This window comes from Budorcas taxicolor, chromosome 5 (assembly GCF_023091745.1).
Source record: "Budorcas taxicolor isolate Tak-1 chromosome 5, Takin1.1, whole genome shotgun sequence".
NCBI lineage: Eukaryota > Metazoa > Chordata > Mammalia > Artiodactyla > Bovidae > Budorcas > Budorcas taxicolor.
In genome coordinates, this window is record NC_068914.1 from 146,260,264 (window position 1) to 146,281,655 (window position 21,392).

The 21,392-nt window shown below is 39.0% G+C and overlaps 1 pseudogene; it reads right to left on the minus strand.

Annotated features, from left to right (window-relative positions):
- LOC128048721 (antigen WC1.1-like) overlaps positions 1-21,392 on the minus strand; it is a 51,238-nt pseudogene that overhangs the window by 20,693 nt on the left and 9,153 nt on the right.

The window sequence follows — 21,392 nt, forward strand, 5'->3', positions numbered from 1 at the left end:
TTAGAAAAGAGGAAAGATGAAAAATGAAAAAATGTAAGCTTTCATTTAAGAAGCTAGGAGAAATAAAGCCTAAAGGATGTACAAGATTGTAATTAATAAAGAAAAAAATAAAGTTAATCTAAAAACCAAAGTAAGCATAAGACAAAGACAATAGAGGAAAGCTATTCAAACATGGCTCACTGAAAATTGATCAACACTGAGCAATACTAATCAAGAACAGAGAGAAAAACTCAACAATACCAGGATGAAAAGGCAAATCACTATAAATCATACAGATTTTTTGGTCATAGTTTTGAGATGCAATATACACATTTAATGTGGATAAACATTCAGAAGAGTTCCAGTTTCTCCACAACCTTGCCAACACTTGTCTTTTTTAAAATTATAGCCATTTTGACAGGTGTAAGATGACATCTTATCGTGGTTTTCATTTACATTTCTCTGATGATTACAGAAGTCAGTATATTTTCATATACCTGTTAGCTATCCATATGTCTTCTTTGGAGAAATGGCTAGACCCTGACCAATTTTTTAAATCAATTTATTAGAGCTTTTGTTGCTGTTGCTTTGTTTTCCTCTTGAGCTGTAGGATTCTTATTTATTTTGGAAATTAATCCCTTATATGACTTGCTGTAACGTGCCTTTTCACTCTACTGTTGTTTCTTTTACTGTCATGCTTGTGTTCAGTCATTCAGTTGTGTCTAACTCATTGTGACCCCATGGAGTATAGCCTGCAAGGCTCCTCTGTCCATGAGATTTCCCAGGAAAGAATACTGGAGTGAGTTGCCATTTCCTTCTCCAGGGGATCTTCCTGACCCAGGAGTTGAATCCGTGCCTTGTGTGTCTCCTCCACTGGCAGGTGAACTCTTTACCACTGAGCCATCTGGGATATTCTCACTTGTCTGTTTTTACCTATTCTTTTGGTGTCATATCCATGAGATCGTGAAATAATATATTTTTATTTGAAATTATAAGTAAAAATACCACATATCTAAAATGTAATTCCTAACTGATGACAATATTACACCATCATGCACAGTAAAATAAATTTATATGCAGTAAGGTTTTAAATATTATTTAGTGGAATTATAAAATCATTTGTAGAAAATAAACTTGATTAAAAGTTATTTTGAGATGAAGAATGGCATTTGAAACATTGCATTAAAGGCATAGTCAAAAAATTAAAACGTTATAAATTTCATCACATAGCCTCCCATACACATATACAAACCTACATACACAAAATCATACACAAAACATGGGGAAATATTTCCAAATAATGTGAAAAATGGTAAATGATGTTAGTTTATACAGTTCCTAAAAATAAATAAGAAAATTTGTAAAATATTCTAGAGAAAAAATTAAAGATAGAGAAAGATATCTGAAACACCTATAAATATTCATTTATTAATCACTCTGCACATTCAATAACAAATACAAACACAGCCGTCTATACAGGCACACATACACACTAACGCACCCATGAATGAAGGAAAGACCTTGCATACTTTAATTACCCTGTGTTTCTTCTATCAGGACAGTGCTTGCACATTGTATGCACTCATTCAACAAGTATGGATGGAGAACATTTTCTAAATACCATGATAAGAGCTTGTTAAATATTTATTAAATAAATGAGCAGATGAATACAATTCGGTGAAATATATTTTCTTTAAATCAATGCTAATCAACAAAATAGTGAAGCAAATATAAATTAATGATAATTGTTTATGAAAATAAGGTATATTAAAGAAAATTAGTCCATAAACACAGAATAAATTTATATTTAAAATTTCACTTACATAATTTTTAATATAAATTTATTTATTTTAATTGGAGGCTAATTACTTTGCAATATTGTATTGGTTTTGCCATACATCAACATGAATTCACCATGGGTTTTAATGGAAAATTGTTAAATAGACTCTAAACTACTCTCATCTATTATTCAATATAACATATGCATAAGAGAATATTTCTGTAGTAAGAAGAAACTCTTTAAGGGAATATACAGATTTACCAAGTAGACTTCAGAAAAAGACAAATAGCTACTGAGCAAAGCAAAACCCTCCTTGCTCTTCTTTGGAACTCTGAATTCAAATGGGTATACCTGTCCTTTTCTCCTTTGCTTTTTGCTTCTCTTCTTTTCACAACTATTTGCAAGGCCTCCTCAACAGCCATTTTGCTTTTTCACATTTGTTTTTCTTGGGGATGGTCTTGCTCCCTGTCTCCTGTGCAATGTCATGAACCTCCATCCATAGTTCATCAGGCACTCTGTCTATCAGATCTAGTCCCTTAAATCTATTTCTCACTTCCACTGTATAATTGTAAGGGATTTGATTTAGGTCATACCTGAATGGTCTAGTGGTTTTCCCTACTTTCTTCAATTTAAGTCTGAATTTGGCAATAAGAAGTTCATAATCTGAGCCACAGTCAGCTCCTGGTCTTGTTTCTTCTGACCGTATAGAGCTTCTCCATCTTTGGTTGCAAATAATATATAATCAATCTGATTTCGGTGTTAACCATCTGGTGATGTCCATGTGTAGAGTCCTCTCTTGTGTTGCTGGAAGAGGGTGTTTGCTATGACCAGTGCATTCTCTTGGCAAAACTCTGTTAGCCTTTGCCCTGCCTTCTTTTCTTACTCCAAGGCCAAATTTGCCTGTTACTCCAGGTGTTTCTTGACTTCCTACTTTTGCACTCCAGTCCCCTATAATGAAAGGGACATCTTTTGGGGGTGTTAGTTCTAAAAGGTCTTGTAGGTCTTCATAGAAGCTTTCCTAGAAGCTTCATAGCTTCAACTTCAGCTTCTTCAGCATTACTGGTTCGGGCATGCTGCTACTTCTACTAAGTTGCTTCAGTCGTGTCTGACTCTGTGTGACCCCATAGACGGCAGCCCACCAGGCTCCCCTGTCCCTGGGATTCTCCAGGCAAGAATACTGGAGTGGGTTGCCATTTCCTTCTCCAATGCATAAAAGTGAAAAGTGAAAGTGAAGTCGCTCAGTCATCTCCAACTCCGAGCTACCCCATGGACCGCAGCCAACCAGGCTCCTCCATCCATGGGATTTTCCAGACAAGAGTACTGGAATGGGTTGCCATTGCATAGACTTGGAATACTGTGATATTGAATGGTTTGCCTTGGAAATGAACAGAGATCATTCTGTCATTTTTGAGATTGCATCCAACTACTGCACTTTGGACTCTTTTGTTTGCTATGATGGCTATTTCATTTCTTCTAGGGGATTCTTGCCCACAGTAGTAGATATAATGGTCATTTGAGTTAAATTCACCCATTCCAGTCCTTTTTAGTTCTCTGATTCCTAAAATGTCTATGTTCACTTTTGCCATCTCCTGTTTGACCACTTGCAATTTGCCTTGATTCATGGACCTAACATTCCAGGTTCCTATGCAATATTGTTCTTCACAGCATCAGACTTGCTTCTATCCCCAGTCACATCCACAGCTGAGTGTTGTCTTTGCTTGGACTCCATCTCTTCATTCTTTCTGGAGTTATTGCTCCACTGATCTCCAGTAGCAATTTGGGCACCTACCAGATTGGGGAGTTCATCTTTCAGTGCCCTATCTTTTTGCCTTTTCATACTGTTCATGCGGTTCTCAAGGCAGGAATACTGAAGTGGTTTGCCATTCCCTTCTCCACTGGACCACATTTTGTCAGTATTCTCCGCCATGATCTGTCCATCTTGGGTGGCCGTATTGGCATGGCTCATAGTTTCACTGAGTTAGGCAAGGCGTGGTCCATATGATCAGATTGGTCAGTTTTCTGTAATTGTGGTTTTCAGTTTGTTTGCCCTCTGGTGGAGGAGGATAAGAGGCTTATGGAATCTCCTTGAAGGGAGAGAATAGCAAGGAAAGATAAGAAAGACTTCCTCAGTGATCACTGCAAAGAAATAGAGGAAACCAATAGAATGGAAAAGACTAGAGATGTCTTCAAGAAAATTAGAGATAAAGGGAATATTTCATGCAAAGATGGGCTCAATAAAGGACAGAAATGGTATGGACCTAACAGAAGTAGAAGGTATTAAGAAGAGATGGCAAGAATACACAGAAGAACTATACAAAAAAAGATCTTCAGGACCCAGATAATCACGATGGTATGATCACTCATCTAGAACCAGACATCCTGGAATGCAAAGTCAAGTGGGCTTAGGAAGCATCACTACAAACAAAGCTAGAGGAAGTGATGGAATTTCAGTTGAGCTATTTCAAATCCTAAAAGATGATGCTGTGAAAGTGCTACACTCAATATGCCAGCAAATTTGGAAAACTCAGCAGTGGCCACAGGACTGGAAAGAGTCAGTTTTCATTCCAATACCAAAGAAAGGCAATGTCTAAAAATGTTTAAACTACCACACAGTTGCACTCATCTCACACACTAGCAAAGTAATGCTGAAAGTTCTCCAAGCTAAGCTTCGACAATAGATGAACTGTGAACTTCCAGATGTTCAAGCTGGTTTTAGAAAAGGCAGAGGAACCAGAGATCAAATTGTCAACATCTGCTGGATCATTGAAAAAGCAAGAGACTTCCAGAAACACATCTGTTTCTGTTTTATTGACTATGCCAAAGCCTTTGACTGTGTGGATCACAACAAACTGTGGAAAATTCTTCAAGAGATGGGAATACCAGACCACCTGACCTGCCTCTTGAGAGACCTGTATCCAGGTCAGGAGCAACAGTTAGAACTGGACATGGAACAACAGACTAGTTCCTAATAGGGAAAGAAATACATCAAGGCTATATATTGTCACCCTGATTATTTAACTTCTATGCAGAGGACATCATGAGAAATGCCGGGCTGGATGAAGCACAAACTGGTACCAAGATTGCCGGGAGAAAGAGAAATAACCTCAGATATGCAGATGACCCCACACTTATGACAGAAAGTGAAGAAGAACAAAAGAGCCTCTTGATGAAAGTGAAAGAGGCGAGTGAAAAAGTTGGCTTAAAGCTCAACATTCAGAAAACGAAGATCATGGCATCTGGTCCCATCACTTTATGGCAAATAAATGGGGAAACAATGGAAACAGTGACAGACTTTATTTTGGGGGGCTCCAAAATCACTGCAGATGGTGACTGCAGCCATGAAATTAAAAGATGCTTACTCCTTGGAAGGAAAGTTATGACCAACCTAGATAGCATGGCTATGGTTTTTCCAGTAGTCATGTATGGATGTCAGAGTTGTACTATAAAGATAGCTGAGCACGAAAGAATTGATGCTTCTGAACTGTAGTGTTGGAGAAGGTTCTTGAGAGTCCCTTGGACTGCAAGCAGTTCAAACCAGTCCATCCTAAAGGAAATCAGTCCTGAATATTCATTGGAAGGACTGATGCTGAAGCTGAAACTCCAATACTTGGGTCACCTGATGTGAAGAACTGACTCATTGGTAAAGACCCTGATTTGGGGAAAGATTGAAAGGGGGAGGACAAGGGGACGACAGAGGATGAGATGATTGAATGGCATCACTGACTCAATGGACATGAGTTTGAGCAAACCCTGGGAGTTGGTGATGGACAGGGAGGCCTGGTGTGCTGCAGTCCATGGGGTTATAAGGAGTCAGACACGACTGAGTGACTAAACTGAACTGAAAGTAAAACTGCAATAAACTCAAATAGATATACTGAGAAGGCTAAGTAATCAGAGGAAACAGAAATTACAAACAAAACACCAAGAAAAAGGCATAAAAGCCTGAAAGAAATATACATAAGTGTAAAATGTACCTGTTTAAAAATATCAGAATTAATGTATTCTTTCCACATCATCCTATCAAACCTCCTACCCAATCTATACAGAGATCCTCTGAGAAAGTGATGGCAAGATCTCTGCAAGGTGATTACTCACTTTCAGGGTCAGAGACTTAACCACCTCCCACTTCCTTGTGCTTTACTGTAAAAAAACTATCATCAATAAAAGATTTAATAGTTTAATGATTCTTTAGCCTTCAAGTGGAAAAGACAAAGGGATGACACAAGAGAGGCAAGGAGTGGTGAATATATGTTTTTGAAATATCTGTCACCACATTCTCTCTGCTATGTGAAATATCTATCACCACAGTCCTCAGGCAACACCCAGCATATCATTCACGATATATCTGAACGGGGTGTGTGTGTTTGTGTATGTAGGAAAGAGAGAGAGAGAGAAATGGTGCAGGGAATAAGCACTTTGGCTTGAACATCTGTCACCCCCCAACATTTATTTACTTCATTCAGCACTTGCTGTCGAAATCCCAGCTCCCAGTGCAATGGTATTAAGTGGTGGAACCTTCTCAGCCTCTTCAAAAGCAGAAGAAAGGAACACTGCCAAACTCATTTTATGAGGCCAACATTGTTCTGATATCAAAACCAGACAGGAAATATCTCTGATAAACAGAGGGACAAAAATCCTCAACAAAATATTAAAAAACATAATTCAATAGTGCATCCAAAGGATCATGCACAATGATCAAGTGAGATTTGTTCCAAAGGATGCAAGGATGGTTCAATATTCACAGATTAATCAATGTGATACACCAAGTAAACAAAATCAAAATCAAAAAACATTTGAAAACATTAACATCCATTTCTGATTAAAAACCTCTATAAAGCAGATACAGAGGGATTATACCTCAACATAGTAAAGACCATATGACAAGCTCACAGCTAGCCTCATACTCAACAGTAAAAAGCTGAATATTTTTTCTCTGAGATCAGATGCAAGACAAAGATGCTTAATCATCACTTTTATTCAACATAGTTTTGGTATTCCTAGCCAAAACAGTCTGGCAAGGAAAAAAAAATAAGGACACACAAATCTGAAAGGAAAAGACAAAACTGATGCTATTTGGAGATTTCATAATATTATATATAGAAAACCCTGAAGCCCCCACCAAAATCTGTTAGAACTAATACCCTCAGTGAAGTCGCAAGATACGAACTTCATATACAAAAATCAGTTGCATTTCTATACACTAATAACAAATTGCCATAAGGAAAAATTAAGAAAACAATTCTATTTACAGTTGAACAAAAAAATGATAAATTATTAGGAACAAATTTAACCAAAGAGGTGATAGTCCTGTATCCTGAAACTCTAAGACAATGATGAAAGATAGTGCATTTTGTAATCAAAATTCCAAAGGAAATTTTCACAGACATGGAACAAATAATCCTAAAATTTGTATGGAACCACTAAGGAGCTTGAATAGCCAAAGCAATCTTGAGAAAGAAAAACAATATTGGAGGTGCCATGTTTCCTGATTTAAAACTATATTTCAAAGCTGTATTAAGCAAAACAGTATAGTGTTGGTATAAAAATGGGTGCAGAGATCAACAGAATAGAATAGAGATCCCAGAAATAAACCCAAATACCTGCAGTTAATTAATTTTTGACAGAGGAACTAGGAATATGCAAAGCGGAAAGGACAGTCTCTTCAATAAATGGTGTTGGGAAAAGTGGACAGCTACATGCAAAAAATAAAACTGGACCACTCTCTTATACCATTCACAGAAATTAATTCAAAATGGATCAAAGACTTAATCATAAGTCCTGAAGCCATAAAAATCCTGGAAGAAAAAGTCATAAACAGCAGTTTTGGTGGGGGCTTTTTGGATTTGATGCCAAAAGCAAAGGCAACAAGAGCAAAACTAACTAAGTGGGACGACATAAAACTAAAAAACTTCTGTGCAACAAAGGACACCATCAGCAAAATGAAGAACTTACGGGGCAGTCCAGGGGTTGGGACTCAGTGCTCTCACTGCCATGGCCCAGATTAAATCTCTGTTTGTGGAACTAAGATCCAGTAGGGCATGCAGGTTGGTAAATATATAAATAAAGGGCAAAGATATTGTGGTGGAAAATATTTTTTTTTAATGGAAAGACAATCTATAGTAGAGAAAATATTTGCTAAATATATTTCTGATATGGGTTAATATGTGGAATACATAAAGGACTCATACAACTCAATAGCAAAAGAATACAGTCTCATTTAAAAATGGGCAGAGGACCTGAATAGACATTTTTTCAAAGAAAGCATACAGTTGTTCATGAAAAGGTACATGAAAAGATACACAACATTACTAATTATCAGGAAAATGCAAATCAAAACCACAATGAGATATCACCTCATAGAGTTGTTTTTATCAAAAAGACAAGAAATAATGAGAAGTTTTGAGAATGTGGCGAGAAGAGAAAGCTTGTGCACAGTTGGGGGAAAGATAAGCTGGTGCAGCCACCATGAAAACAGTATTAAGGTTCCTCAGTAGAAACTCAAACCTAAAAATAAAACTGCCATGTGAGTTAGTAATTTCACTTTGGGGTATCTATCTGAAGAAAATAAAAACACTAACTTAAAAGATATGTGCAACCCGATGTTCATTGCAGAATTATTTAAAATAGCCAAACATTATTAAGCCTTTTTTGATGGATGAATGGATAAATAAAATTTGCTATGTACATATATCCAGCCATAAAAAAGAAGAAAATCTTGCCATTTGCAACATGGATGGAACCTGAGGGCATTATGCTAAATGAACTAAATCAAATGGAGAAAGAGAAATACCATTTAATCTTATTTACATGTGGATTATTAAAAATTTTAAAACAAGAAACCAAAACAGAAAAATGAATTCAGAGATGCAAAGAACAGTTTGGTGGTTTCCAGAGGGTCAATGTGGTCAAAATGGGATGGGTGAAGGTAGCCAAAAGATACAAACTTCCAGGTCTAAAATTACTGTCATGAGGATGTAATGTACAGCGTGGTGACTACAGTTAACCCTGTATTTTATACTTGAGAGTAGGTAGGAAAATACATCTTAAAGTTTTCATCATAAGAAAAATAATTGCAACTACATGTTGTGATGGATATTACTATACCTGTGGTGATTATTTACCAATATGTACAAATACATAAATACCATGTTGTACACTTAGGACTAGTACAATGTGACAAGAATTACATCTCAAAAATTTTAACAATCAAGGTTAGAATACGTGAATTAAATTAGTTCCATCCTTATCTCATTTAGATTTCTCTGGTGGCTCAAACGGTAAAGAATCTGACTGCAATGTGGAAGACCGATTTTGATACCTGGGGTCAGGATGATCCCCTGGAGAAGGGAATGGCAACCCATTCCAGTATTCTTGCCTGGAGAATGCCATGGACAGAGGAGCTTGGCAGGCTATACAGTCCACAGAGTTGCAAATGGTCACACACGACTGAGTGACTAACATTTTTACTTAATGTCATTTTTGTGGACCCAAATTAAATTACTAAAATATCACTTAGATTTTAAAATACCAAATCTCACTGCATCCTACAGGGTTGGGACAGACACACAGAAACAGACAGTAAGTCACCTGCACACGAGATATAGGCTTCCTCCTTTGGAGAGCATGAAGTGTAATTCCAAGGGTCAGAAGGACACTGCCAGAGAGAGGTGTCAGTGTTCCGACAGCAGATTCCATCTACCCACCGGGGTCTAGAACCTTCCCTGAGACCAACAGAAGAGTTGAGGGTTCCACTGTCCCCACAGCCAAGCTGTCTGCAGATCACGGACACAGTGATGTCTTCCATGGGGCTGCGGCAGACACTGCCCCAGGTCCCGTTGTAGAAAACTTCCAGCCACCCAGCACACTGCTGGTCCTCGCTCACCATCCTGAGGGCCAGGAACTCTAAGGTTGAAAGGGGAGGAGACAGGACACAGCAAAAACTTTGCTGTATGTTCTAGGTTTTCCTTTCTTCTAGAAATGGTGAACAGTCATCTCTGAATGTTCAAGAGATACCCACTAGATGACAAGACTGACATTGCCTCCCTTTTAACTGACTTTGTCCATTTGTGTCTGTCTTTCTATTTCTACCACGATGGTGTAGAGGATTTGAATTGAGAGGAAGACCAAACTTCGTGGGTGCTAGTGAGGGAGGGAAGCTGAATCCTGCTTCCTGACAAAATCTTTAAAGAGTATGTCAAAGGGATGTGATGCAGATACTGGGGAGATGGGCAGAATAATTAACCCCAGAATGTCCACATCCCAATCTCTGCAACCTGTGAATCTGTTACCATATCGGACAAGAGGGATTTACAAATGTGACTAAGGTAAGGACAGTGGGATGGTGAGTTTAAGCTAGAATACTGTATTAACAATGTGAGCCACATCCTTAGACCCACTGTCTTTACAAGTAGAATACTTTTCTTAGCTCTGGTTAGAGAGAGAGATGTGACTGAGGATAATGGTTGAAGACAGGCAGCACTGCTGATCTGAAAATGGATGAAGGGGACTATGAACCAAAGAATGTAGGCAGTTTCTAGAAGCTTGAAAAGACAAGAAACAGATTCGCCCCTAAAGCCGCAAAAGTGATGTGGCACTGCTAGAGCCGTGACCCCAGCCCAGTGAGATCCGTGCTGCACATCTAAGCTACAGAAGTAAGGTGGTAAACACACATTGTTTCAGACCACTAGTTGGCATGTTGTTACGTAAGCAAATGAAAACTAGTACTGTGGGTTTAAATTTTTTGTATGTAACTGGAGAGATAGCCCTGCTTTCAAAAAAACCTGTGAGAAAAGGATCTGCCAGGAAACACTGCTGAAAAGAAAGGACCAGAACCTCGGCTGCTGCAGGAGGAAGTGAAAGCACTTCATCTTCGTATCATCTGGAAAGACAGGCTCCATGGGAGGAAGCCTCCTTCTCTGGTCCTTTCAGCATCTCTCCCTCAGGGCTCAGACCCCCGTCCTCCAGGGCCCCACCCCTCCCCCAGCCTGTGGACAGCGTGCAGCCCAGACCTGAGCAGATGACCCCCACGTCCTGCTTGCGTCTGCAGTCTTGCCGCCCCCAGCCCCGGGAAGGGCACCTCCACACGTGGGACTCGTTTCCAGCACAGTTCAGGTCGTCCAGCCAGATGGGCCCTGATCCTGCCCCAAAGTGAGCAGGCCCCGTGGCATTGAGGGCTTCTCCACAGCCCAGCTGCCTGCACACCACGCGGGCATCGTCCAGGTCCCAGTTGTCATCACAGATGGTGCCCCAGGAGCCCTGGTCAAGGATCTCCACTCTCCCGGCGCGACGACCTCCTCCGTCCACCAGGCGGAGCTGTCTGTTGTCTGAGGAGACAGAAATTGGACAATGGGGAGGTGACCCCAAGGGTTGAGAAGGGTTTTCTGTCCTGTGTCACCCTCACCTGAGCAGCAGGGGACGCTCTCCTCTGAGACCGTAGAGCCTGCTGGTTCAGAAATGGAATCATTGCACTGCGGCAGCACCTCGATGTGATTTCCTGCAGAAACAGCAAGGATCAGAGGTCTGGAAGGGTTGAATAACAAGAAACTGTTAAGGGAAATAATGACCTAGTGATGGAGCCTAAGATGAAAGTTGTGACCCAGCAGTAAAGCTATCATACTCTTAGTGTTCACCTTCTCCAAGGAGAGTTCTGCTTCTGACAGTACCACAATTTTTGTTTTGACCCAAGTGTTGCTGTAAGAATGAGTTAAGTAAGATGTCTTATCGCTAAATCTATCCCTGAGCTGTGCTTAGTCACTCAGTCTTGTCTGACTCTTTGCAACCCTATGGACTGTAGCCCTCCAGGCTCCTCCGCCCATGCTGATTCTCTAGGCAAGAATATGGAGTGGGTTGCCACACCCTCCTCTAAGGGATCTTCCCAACCCAGGAATGTAACCCACATCTCCAGCTTTGATGCTTTACCATCTAAGACACCAGGGAAACCCAAATCTACACCTAAGTAGAAGCAAAACAAAATTCTTTCTGAAGGAGTTCTACAGTTTCTTCAATATCTATCTTTAAAACAAACACATAAAAAATAGATCTCATGAAAAACAGAAAGGAAAAAGGAGACACTACAAAGAATTTCCCAGGGTTTTCAGCTGCTAGAGTTACCTGACAGAGAATTTAAATAGCCATGATTAAAGTGCTTGTGGAATTAAGCACTGACAAAATGTGTATCTTTGTAGAGAAATGATAACAAAAACCAAATACTTCTAGAGCACAAAAACTTGTTACCAGAAACTAAGAACTAAAGAATAAGTGTAGCCACACATTAGCTCAGCATAAGGTACAAACATCAAAATGCAAGATCAGAGGGTATTCTTTGAATCAGAAATTCAGGTTCTGGCTATATTGTATAGCAGATTTTCCCCCAAAACTTAGTTCAGTCTCTCAGTCATGTCCGACTCTTTGCAACTCCATGGACTGCAGCATACCAGTCTTCGCTGTCCATTACCAACTCCTGGAGCTTGCTCAAACTCATATCCATCGAGTCGCTGATGCCATCTAAACATCTCATCCTCTGTTGTCCCCTTCTCCTCCTGCCTTCAATCTTGCCCAGCATCAGGGTCTTTTCAGATGAGTCAGTTCTTCACATCAGTTGGCCAAGGTATTGGAACTTCAGCTTCAGCAACAGTCCTTCCAATGAGAACTGATTTCCTTTAGGACTGGCTGGTTTGATTTCCTTGCAGTCCAAGGGACTCTCAAGAGTCTTCTTCAACACCACAGTTCAAATGCATCAGTTCTTCAGCACTCAGCCTTCTTTATGGTCCACCTCTCACATTCATACATGACTACTGGAAAAACTATAGCTTTGACTAGATGGGTCTTTGTTGCCAAACCAATGTCTCTGCTTTTTAATACGCTGTCTAGGTTGGTCATCATAGCTTTTCTTCTAAGGAGTGAGCATCTTTTAATTTCATGGCTACAATCACCATCTGCAGTGATTTTGGAGCCCCCAAAATAAAGTCTGTCACTGTTTCCACTGTTTCCCTGTCTATTTGCCATGAAGTGATGGGACCGAATGTCATGATCTTTGTTTTTTGAATGTTGAGTTTTAAGCCAACTATTTCGCTCTCCTCTTTCACTTTCATCAAGAGGCTCTTCAGTTCCTGTTCACTTTCTGCCTTAAGGGTAGTGTCATTAGCATATCTGAGGTTTGTGATATTTCTCTTTGCAATCTTGATTCCAACTTGCGATTCATCCAGCCCGTCATTTCGCATGATGTACTCTGCATATAAGTTGAATAAGCAGGGTGACAATCTACAGCCTTGACATACTCCTTTCCCAATTTGGAAACAGTCTGTTGTTCCATGTCCAGTTCTAACTGTAGCTTCTTGATGTGCATACAGATTCCCCAGGAGGTAGGTAAGATGGTCTGGTATTCCCATCTCTTGAAGAGTTTTCCAGTTTGTTGTGATCCACATAGTCAGAGGTTTGGTGTAGTTAATCATGCAGAAGTAGATGTTTTTCTGGAACTCTCTTGCTTTTTCTGTGATCCAATGGATGTTAGCAATTTGATCATTATGAAAAAGCAAAATTTAGTAGCTGAAGGAAAAACATATATACTTCATTTTGCTTATGACTTTGGGTCATTAATCAGAAAAAGACTCAGTCTGGCAGTCTCTCAGTTCGGTCTTTCAGTGCTGCAATTAGATGTCACTTGGAGCTGAAGTCATTTAGAGACTTGACTGAACTCTGTTTCTGTAAGGAAATTCCCAGAAGTGTCCTAAAGGTAAAGGAACATCATGTCCTCAACTTAATTCAGAAAGATTTTGCATATTCAGGAAGAAACACGGCAGAAGGGGAACAGAGAAGGAAGGACAGAGAGAGAGAAAGAGATTAAAGAAAATGTTGATACTAACATTGAGAAATCCAGATAAAGGTCATCAGGGAACTTTTATATTATCTTCCAAACATGTTTATTAGTCTCAATTACATCAAAATTTAAAAAATTAAAAGATGAAAATCAGTCAAAGAGAATTCATGGCCAGGACACTTTCACAAAAATACTCATAACATCAAAAATCAAATACCTAGGGAAAACCTAGTAGAAGATGGGCAAAATCTCTGAGAGAAATTCAAGATCTAACTGAATGGAAGGATGTATTATGTCAATGATTTGGGGAGCTCAACATTGTCAATGTCAATCATCCTCAAATTTCTATGTCTCCTCTCAAACTTCTAAACCTAATCTCAATGTAAATACCCTTAAGCTTTTCTTTTGGTGAAAAATGACAAACTGATTTCTAAATTCATACAAAATACAAGCAACCAAGAGCGACCAGCACAGTTGGTAAGAAAAGCAATGATGTTAGTGGAGTTATATAAAGTAACTCTTGTAAATTAAAATTATTCAGACTTACTACAAAGTTTGAAACTCAGGGAGATAGTGAAGGACGTGGAAGCCTGGTGTGCTGTAGTCCATGGGGTCACAAAGAGTCAGACATGACTTAGCAATTGAAAAACAACTATGAACTTATAATTAAGAAAATGCAGTATTAGTGCAAGGACAGACAAATGATAACATGGAACAAATAGAGAGTCTCAAATAAGACAGACATACTTGCCCTTCTGCTTATGATGAAGGCAGCACTACAGTGGGGAAGAGTCTTTTCAGAAAAAGATTCTGAGTCAGTTGGATATCCATATGAAGCCTGACCCTTATCTTACACAGATATCAATCCCAGAAGGAATGCCCAATAATATGCAAGAGTAAAAGGATAAAAGTTCCATAAGATACTCTTAGAGATTGTTTTTAAGATCTTCGAGTAGGCAAAATTCTTTTTTAAAGTATATAAGAAGCATTAAATATACAGAAAGAAGTTGGTATGTTATGTTTCCATAAGATTAAGAAATGAGTTCATCAAAGGACACCATTTTATTAAGAAAATGAAAATAAAAGACCAAGGGTTAAACGTGGAAAATAAGTAACACATATTTGCATCCAAAGACACTGTCATGGTAAGTTGTCGCATCATATTTGTAATAGTCAAGAACTGGAAATAGCTCAGATATCTACTGTCAGTCTAATGGATCAGTACGTGGTCCTGTACTGATACTCTAAAGTCATTTTAAAAAAAAAGTAAAGTGCTACAATAAACATCATGAGTGAATCCCAAACATAATTTTGAGGCTAAGGAATTAGATACAAAAGATTCAACATACGGCATCCTTTTATAGAAAGTTCAAGCATTGATAAAACACTGTTAGCAGAAGTTAGCTAAGTGATTTTCCCTTTAGAGGAGGGAGGACACAGACACTGGGGACGACAGTGGCTGTGGTGCTGGGACACTCTCCTTGCTGCTCTGGGCTGGGCTGCATACTGAGGTCTACACTTACTGCTCCTACATTGTTCTCTATGATTACATGTGAGCAACAGTGTAGCTTAAAAATATATTATTCCCCTTCACACTTCTTGCCCTGGCCTGAAAAATGAAGGAACAATGAGAAGATCCATATTTCACCACGAAATATCTGACTATGAAGTCCATTTTCCCTCCATCTCTGGTCTTGGGGACATTTCACTCCAGGAGCATCCTGAGCACCAGTAGCCCTTCCCTTTCTCTTACCTGAGCAGATCACAGAGGCTGTGTTGCCATGGGAACAGTCAGGACCACCCAGGGCAGTCACAGGACAACTCCACAGGAAGGACTCAGCCCCGGAGCAGTGAAATTGGGCTGTTAGGATCTGATCACCTTCTTCCGCCAAGTGTGGTCCTCTGGGGGTGGAGATGGCGACTCCACAGCTGAGCTGATGACAGACAACATTGGCACTGGCCAGACTCCAGTGGGAGGCACAGAGCACTCTCCATCGTCCAGAAACGTTCATCTCCTCCTGCCCCTCACACTGAGAGGAGCCGTTTGTCATGAGCCAGACTTCTGAGTATGCTGGTAGAAGAAGACAGAGTTTCAGCAAAATTACATGACTTTCTCACCTGAGCAGGGTGTTCACAGAGGTGAAAGGCCTGACCTGCATCTCACCTGAACAGACAACCTGAGCAGCTCCACTGTGGTGACAAGTGCCCCCTGGACAGGGCACTCTGGGGCAGACTCACAGCTCAGGCTCTTCCCCCTCACACCTGAACTCTTCAGCCCAGACCTGGGCACTGAACTCTCTGAAGAGCTCATGTCCCTGGACAGACACAGCCTTGCCACATCCCAGCTCTGCACAGATGACCTGGGCAGTGGGGAGTGTGAAGTTCCCATTAGACACTGGGTTCCAAGCTTCTCCAGAATACACTTCTACTCGCCCTGAGCAGGGTCTATCCCCTCCAGCCAGATGCACAAATCCTAAGAAGAAACAACAAAACCCATGAGTGTTGATGGTACTGACTTGAAACCTCACATTACAGGCCGTGGTGTGAAAGTTTTTCTTTTTAGGAGTGGAGCATGTAAAGAGTCTTTGGCAGTTAGTGTTCTAATTGAATTTTCATCAGCAGGTTTCTGAAGAGAAATCTGGGAGGATTACAAGGTCAGTTTGGAATGGCTGAATCCCAAGAACATACACTTTGAGACTGGTTAGAAATGTGAATTCCTAGGTCTATGAGCCTAGAAACTACAGAGCCCAATTCAGATCAATGGAATGGCTGAATACTGGGAACACATGTTTTAGCATTGGTTGGAGAAGTGAATTTCTCATTTAGCAGCCTAGGACCTACAGATCCAAGGATAATATATGATATGCAGGCACTTGAACATAAAGATACGTAGAACAGAAGCCACCCAGAGGGATGTGGGCTATGAGATTAGAGACCTAGCATCCAGACAAGCTTAGAAAGCTTTCATGGGACTTGTGGGACTAATATTCTGACCAGTTTTATCTCTCAGGAACTAGTCCTCAAGTGACTTAGGTTAGGGAAAGTCCTGAGGCTGGATCCATGAGGGCATGCCAACCTGTAGGCAGGTGATGGCTCCAGAGAAGAAATATAGACACTATTATTAATTCACATTTATGTCATCACATCTTGTCTTTCTGATACTTTTTGATGCCAAAAAATTCCATGAATTTCTTCAGTGACCTCAGTGAGAAAGAAAATGTGTTAAGAAAATTCAGAGAGTCATAGAGAATCCCAGCCATCTCTCTTGAAAGCCTAGGATTTGTCAAAGAACCTGGGAGAGAGTGTGTTCTCAGTTGGACTTTTACAGACAGCTCAGTTTCCAGATCGTCTCCTTTAAAGGTTTTTCTTCTGAAACAGGACTCATAGAAAATGCTTAGGGCTGATAATAATTGATTTTAATGCTATCATTGTACTAATTATAACCACAGAAAAATATGCATTCTTCTCAAGTGTACATGGAATATTCTCCAAGCTAGGTTACAAATAAGTCTTAACAAATTCAAAAATATTAAAATAATTCCAAGTATCTTACATGACCATAATGGAATGGAACTAAAATTCAATAATGATAAGAAAACAGGAAATTCATGAATATATAAAAGTTAAACCACATGCTCATATTTAAGATTGTTTTCTCTATTTCTATAAAGAATGTCTTTAGGATTTAGATAGGACTTGCATTAAATCGTAGATTACTTTACAAGTACAGGCATATTAACAATATTAATTCTTCCAGGCCAGAAGCACAGAAAAACTTTCTATTGATCACATTGTCTTTATTTCATGAATGTTTCATAATTCTAAAAGAAGATGACATGTTGAATGTTTTACAATTCTAAAAGAAGGAGGAAGAAGAAGGAGGAGGAAGAGGAAGTGAGCAACAAGCCATAATTTGGAGAGTTCCAAGTTGAAAAAGCCTCAATATGGATACAATATGCAAATATTTGTGGGAAACACTCACTGAATAGGTTGTTAGCATACTACATCACCCTCTTCTCCCATCTACTACCTAAGCTGTTATTTCTCATTTCTCCCACTTCAGACAAGCAAACACCATTTTAAAAGATAGAGATGGATGGAAAAGAAAATCAGAAAGGGTAGCTACTGCTGAAGAAGTAGGATGTGGCTGGGGCATATCGCAGGCAAAGTGAGATCAAGGAAGTTTCGAAACTAAAAGAGGAAAACCAAAATAAAAGTGCATCATGTGGTCATCAAAGGAACACATTTTGAACTGAATGAAGATAATCCAATGAAAAAACTTTGTTTAATTCATCAAGTACAATTCTCTGATTTCTGGGTGTGTTTTGATTATTTACTTCTGAAATTCTTCCTGGTAAAGGACTGCTTAGTGATGCCCAACATCCAACCAAAATATTATTAGAATTTCCAAAAGAGAGAAATGTAACCCATAACACATTTTTTAAAAACAATCATTTAAAGCAGCTTCACAAACTACAGAAATGATTGAATTGACTGAAGAGCTCCTTAAACCCCTAATATCAATATGCTTAATGAAGCATAAAAATAAACAGGGAGAAAAACTAAGAAAAATAAACAAATGAGACTTCTGAAACTGAAAAATATAGTATTGGAACGAACATTTGGATTAATTACACCAGAGACTAGACATTGCAGAATAAAAGAATTGGGAAGTAAAACACAGCAGTAGAAACTATCTAAACTGAACCAAAGAGAGTAAAAAGGCAGAAAAATATGAATGGAAACTCAATAGCATGTGGGATAATATAAAAATATATAAAGTATGTGTATTTGGAGATTCAGAATAAGGGATATGTAGAAAAATATTAAGAAAAGATAAATGAAAAATTTCCCAAATTTACTGAAAACTGTAAACCCACTGATCCAAAAAGCTATATAAAACCCCAGACAAGATAGTGAAACCATTCTCAGAAAACTTGACAATGTAATTACTGAAATTCAATAAACAAAACAAAAATATGTTAAGAGCAGCCAGAGAAATTTGACACATTATATACAGGGAACAAAAGGATAAGTATTGCTTACTGACTTTTTGTTGGAGGCAATGAAAGTCAGATGACAATGTAAGAACATATTTAAAGTATTGGGGTTGGGCATTTGTTAACCTAGAATTCAATCACCCAAGAAAATACTTTTCAAAACTGAATGAAAATTAAAATGGTTTCAGGTAAATGAGAGATGATAGAATTGATGGCCACCAGACACACACTACACAAAACTGCCTCAGGAAGTTCTTCAAGCTAAAGGGAGATGACAGCAGATGAAAACATGGATCCTCTCAAAGCTATAGAGACTGTGCTAAATGTTGATTCTCTATTAGAAGATTTAAGGCAAAAATATTAGCAGCAAACTATAAGATTCATAATAAATTTATAAATAGAATGTATGACAATGAGAGCACCAATGACAAGAAGAGGGAAGTGGAAGAAAACTACAGTGACTGACACTGCATGTTGTGACATCATAATATTTCAAGGTAAAATATAATTAAAGGTTAATAATTCAACATTGGGCTTCCCAGGTGGTTCAGTGCTGAAGACTCCACCTGACAATGCAGAAGACAAAGATTCGACCCCTGGTCTAGGAAAATCCCACATACCATGGAGCAGCTATGCCCGTGTGCACTGCAACTAGTGAGCCTCTGCTCTAGAGCCCGGGAGCCACAACTACTGAAGCTTGCGCCCCATAGAGCCTGTGCTCCACAGCAAGAGAGGCCACCGCAATGAGAACCTCATGCACTGCAACTAGAGAGGAGCCTCTGATCTCCACAACTAGAGAAAAGCCCATGCACCAGTGAAGACCCAGCACAGACACAAATAAATAAAAATTATCTTTAAAATGAAAAAATAATTCAGCATTATCTCCTAAAAATCTGATATGATTAATAAACCAATAGAGTATTTAAAATAAAATAATAAAATTAACTCAAAGATTAAAATAGGAACAAAAAAAGATATAAAAAATAGCAGGCAAGTACACTTAATTCCAATTATATCAACAACTACATTAAATGTAAATACTTTAAGTACTCCAAATAAAAAACAAGATGATCAGACCAGATAAAATAAGACAAAATGATATACTGTCTATAAATATATATATGCTTAAATATAAACACAAACATATTAAGAGGTAAAAAATTATATACCATGCAAACACAAATCAGAGTAGGCTGTATACAGTATCTATATTAATATCATACAAAATCAGAGTGTAAGACAAAGAATACATTCAGACAAATAGAAATATTGTATGCTAATAAAATACAAAAGAAATTATATACTATCAAAACTGGTGGGTTAAAAAGAAAGTGATGCTTGGAAGAAAATTTAGAAACTTGAGGTTTCCATGATGCCTACATTAGAATAAAAATAGAAACAGAAGGAAATGATCCAAGACTCCACCTCAAGAATCTACAAAAGCAACAGTCATAACTGAAAAGTGAAAGTGAAAGTTGCTCAGTCATGTCTGACTCTTTGTGACCCCATGGTCTATACAGTCCTTGGATTCTCCAGGCAAGAATACTGGAGTGGGTAGCTTTTTCCTTCTCCAGGAGATCTTCCCAACCCAGGGATCAAACACAGATCTCCTGCATTGCAGGTGGATTCTTTGCCAGCTGAACCCCAAAGGAAGCCCAAGAATACTGGAGTGGGTAAACTATCCCTTCTTCCCACCCAGGGGATCTTCCCAACCCAGGAATCAAACCAGGGTCTCTTGCATTGCAGGCAGACTCTTTACCAACTGAGCTATCAGGGAAAACCATAACTGAAAAAGAGGAATGAAAACTGAGTATAGAAATCAATTAAGTAGAAAACAAACACACAATCAAGAAAATCAATGGAGTCCATTAGTGATTCTCTTTAAAAGAACATTAACACTGATAATCTTTTAGCAAAACCAATTAAGAAAAAAAGAGGGAATACACATTAACAAAACCGGTAACAAAAGGAGGAATATCATTATAGATTTTCCCAGCATCTAAAGATACAAGATATGAACCAGTGCTACTTAGATCATATCTAAAGATTTGAGATATGAAAGAGTGTTATTCTAATTTGAAAAACTTTTTATAAAATGAACCAAGTCCTTGAAGACAAATTACTTGTGAAATACAACTCACCAAAATCTGATACAAAAAAAGAGAGAAATATGAGTACTGTTATATTTGTTAAATAAACAGAATCCACGAAGAAAACTTCAACCTCCAAATGCTAGCACTTCCACAGAGCTCAGAAATGACTCCCACAAAGATAAAAGAAGAGAGGGAGGGAAGGAAGGCGGGCAGGAAGGAAGTGTAACACAGAGGCTACACTGTGAATGTATGAGTTGGCCTGGATCTTGATCTCCTTGAACTCCCCTCCTGCTATCCTTGTATTTTCATCCCCTCACCATTTTGCACTTCAGTACTGTAGTCCCTGGTGGTTAGGACAATAATCAAGACTCTGTCTGCAATGTGTGAGTCCCAGGTTTGATCCTTGGGTGAGGAAGATCCCTGCAGAAAGAAATGGCAACCCAGTATTCTTGGCTGGAAAATTCAACGGACAGAGGACCCTGCTGGGTTACAGTTGATGGGGCTGCAAAAAGTAGGACAGGACTGAAGCAATTCAGCACACTTGCACCACAGTCCTTCTCAATTTGTATAGCCCCTCATTGAAATCTCCTCCTTATTTCAAACAAGCTTCTCTACATTCTTCTTGGGTCATTGTTTCTACTCTAGATTTCTCCTAAACATGGTACCTCACTTCCAACAATCCACTACTGAGGCTGAAATTTCTCTTCCATACCTGACTCCTAAGT